We start from the raw sequence: 3,715 nt of genomic DNA on the forward strand, positions 1-3,715 counted from the left end.
TTTGATAATTGCACTACAATTTTCGGTTAAGCTCACCGTGGTGGACTCACTCATGCCAACTATCTTATCCTCACTTGACTTAGACACCTCAAATTGTTTTTCTTCTCCAACCTCCTCATTCACACTCTCTTTTTGCAAGCTCATGGGTGGAGTTTCATCTATGCTAGTCCCACATCTAGTCATGATTGCCTTACAATGTTCTTCTTGACTAGGTGAAGAGGTGCTAGTGTAGACACCCATTTGTGTCTCCCCAAAACCAAACCCAGTGATGAGTACCTTTCGCGTCAAATCATAATCAAATGAAGTGAAAGTGTGGAAAGTTTAGTGTTGCGGATAGTTTTATTTCTTTTCTCTTCCCTCTCTTTTTTGAAAACTTATTTTAAGAAAACAGTCAATCCAGTTTGGTTGGTCCATGATATGGGTCAAATAGTAGTGTAGTTGGATGGGGCTTGACAAGAGCTTTCCAACGATATATTATAAGCCCAATTCCGATGAATATTGAGGAAGTTATGGCCAATTTACTAAACTGGGCCCGGTTTGAGCCTTATATGCGGCCCAATGATCTAGGGGAGGGCCTAATATGATTTATCATTCCTAATGCAATTAGGAATGGTTTTAGTCTTCTAGATTCTTCTAGAAGATTCTTTTCATTCCTAATTCAATTAGCATTGATAAATTGACTTTTGTTGACTTTTTAGAGTTTTAATTAAAATCAAAGAACATTTTTGAGGAAAAGATACAATTTTATCCTCCTGTACGGCAAAATTTATCTGATTTGAGAAAACGCGTCAAAAACAGGGTTAGCGCCAAACGCCAGGCATTGGCACCTGGCGCTAATGTTGGCGCCTGGCGCCAATGAGCCAGCGTTGGCGCCAGCTCTGTTTCAGTTGCGCCAATGCTCTGTTTTGATAATTTAATCTTTTTGGCTGATTTTCTCTATAAATAACGTATTAAAAACTCCGTTTTCATTCACCAATTCTCATCAGCATTCATCTACATTCACCTACAACCGGTTTTCATTCATCAATTTTCTCATTCTCTTTAATCATTCACCATCTCTTTCTCTTTTTCTAAACTTGCTTTTCAAATACAAAATTCCGTATTCATTAGATCTAGAAACACCTAGCCATATTCGAAGTTGCCTTCGCCCTAGACGTGAAAGGTTTAATTTCTGAGGGTTTGGTCCCAATTCTCTCTTTCAATTATTTAATTTAATTGTTTGTTTATTATTTTCCTTGAAGTTACTAATTTGTGTATTTTGTTATTAGAAAGAGGTACGAGGCATCAAAGTAAGTGCTTTAATGGTATTAATTGATATTATGATGTAGAAATCATGTTTAAATTGTTATTATGATATTCCTAGTATCATGTTTAGGGAAAAGGTTATAATATCAAATATGCTTATTATGATTCCTGCGATGCTTCCTATGTTCTTCCTAATATTTATTCATGTTAGTATCATGTTAGGGCTAAACATTTGATTTTTATTGCTTAGTGGCATGCTAGGGTTTGTTATCAATCTTGTTAGTATCATGCTTAGGATCTTGCTATTTTTATTATTCTTTAACATGACTTATGATTATTTTTATAATTGTTTTGATTATGATTATAATTTTATTATTATGATCAACATGATTATTATTATGATTAATATGATTGTTATTATGATGATTATTGTTTTTATGATTATAATTATTATCAAGATTATTTATTGTTATTGCTTGATCACACCTTTTATGCATGTTTAAAGGGAATTTGTACTTGTAATCACGTTTAATAAGATAATTAATAATCTTGTTAGGGTTAATTTGATTATAATTTCAAGTGATCGCCAATAATAGATTTATTTGTGCATTATATTCAACCAACATAGATAAACAGGTTTAGGGTTAATCCTATTGATTGTATGTTAGTCAGAAAGCGCACATGAATACGATCTGAATAAAGTAGAGGCCTATTATTAGGGCAGGTTCAATCTCTTTTAGGTTGGATTTGTACCTTCATCCCCAAACCCTTATTTGGTTCAAGACCTTATGGAGTTGACGATCTCTTGGATCGTTAAGGGGTGTAACCTTCACCCTGTGAACGGTTTACAAGTTCCTAAAACTTGTTGGCGACTCTTTTGCTCTATCTTCTTTCCCTTTGGACGCCACTGTACTTTAGTGTATGATCACAGTGGGGTTCAAGCTAGGGGTTTAACGCTTGAAATATTCCCCACAGCTAGAATTTTTGCTTTTAAGTGCATTACTTAGTTGAGTTAATTGAGTTTCTAGCATCTTATTGTTGACTTGCACTTGCTTGATAGTCTCCTCTAAGTCATTGGTTTTCTTAGTTTGAGCATTAACAAATTTTTCCATTGTTATTTCTAGGCTTGACTTAGGAGGGGGATCTTGAATTTGGAGAGGAAGTTGAGGGATAAGAGCAAGGGTAGGTTTATTTCCTCCATTAAACCGGGTGGGTTGTTGTTGGACGAATATTTACCTCTTTGGTGATACCTATTGTCATTTTGTTGATTTACTTGGTTGTTTGACACATAGTTACCACTACCTTGTTTCCTATAATTTCCTTGATTATTGTTTTGAACATTCCTTTGGCCACTATATTGACCTTGACCATTTCCTTGGGTTTGGCCCCCTTTCCAACCAAAGTTTGGGTGATGTTTCCATCCCTCATTATAGGTGTTGGAATAAGGGTCATACCTAGGATTGGTTTGACCATTGTTAATTGCATTTACTTGTTCCATGGAAGGGGAAGGGGAGCATGAATCATTATACAAATAGCACTCCGAAGTAACATGATCATCACTTCCACAAGCATCACAAGACATCATTTGTATTGACATGTTTTCATTTAATGAACTAGATGCATGTGAATTTTGACTTGAGGAAGGGGATAGAGAATAGGATTGCAATTGATCAAACTTAGAAGATAAAGCATTTAATTTTGAATTAATCATGTCGATAGCTTTACCTCATACTTTCCTCCTTTCTTGGAAGTGTTTCTCTCATTGGGGCTCCAATCGGTATAGTTTTGAACTACATCCTCTATGATCTTTAGTGCCTCCGTTGGTGGCTTGTTCATGATAGGTCCTCCCGATGCTCCATCCAAAAGTACTCGGTCCGCTCTTAAAAGACCTCTATAAAACCCATGGAGCAAGAGCCAATTCTCCATGCCATGGTGAGGGCATTGTTGTTGGTAGCTCTTGAATCTCTCCCAAGCATCATAGAGAGACTCATCGGGCTCTTGTTAAAAGTTTGAAATCTTGGACCTTAACTCCGCCGTTTTCCCAATAGGAATGAACCTCCCAAGGAATGCCAAAGTCACCTCATTCCATGTGTTCAATGAGTTCGGAGGCAACCTATCAAGCCAATCACTTGCACTCCCCGTGAGAGAAAATTTGAACATACTTAGAAGGATGTACTCCGGAGTCACCCCATTAGCCTTCATGGTGCTACAATACCGTGTAAATTGCTTAAGATGTGAAATGGGATCCTTATGCTTGGCCCCGAAGAATTGATGCCCCTCGATCAAGGTGATAAGGGCGGGCCTTATCTCAAAATTGTTTGCCTCGGTGGTGGGAGTAATGATATGTCTAGTTTATATAGTGTTTTATCCCCGTCCCTTGGTCGTTATTAGTAGTGTTTTTGGCTCTTTCGGGCCACTTTTATTACTAATTTGCGTGTTCTAGTGTTTTCGTGGTTTTAGTTGTATTTTA

At 36.9% G+C, this 3,715-nt stretch overlaps 1 non-coding gene across 1 annotated transcript; it reads left to right on the forward strand.

Moving 5' to 3' along the window:
* Positions 1-3,169: 3,169 nt before the first annotated feature.
* LOC145637564 (small nucleolar RNA R71) lies at positions 3,170-3,276 on the forward strand. Its single transcript, XR_014114335.1, has one exon. It is a non-coding gene; the product is annotated as a small nucleolar RNA R71 (small nucleolar RNA).
* Positions 3,277-3,715: the final 439 nt, after the last annotated feature.

Source organism: Chenopodium album, chromosome 6 (assembly GCF_948465745.1).
Source record: "Chenopodium album chromosome 6, dcCheAlbu1.1, whole genome shotgun sequence".
Classification (NCBI taxonomy): Eukaryota; Viridiplantae; Streptophyta; class Magnoliopsida; order Caryophyllales; family Amaranthaceae; genus Chenopodium; species Chenopodium album.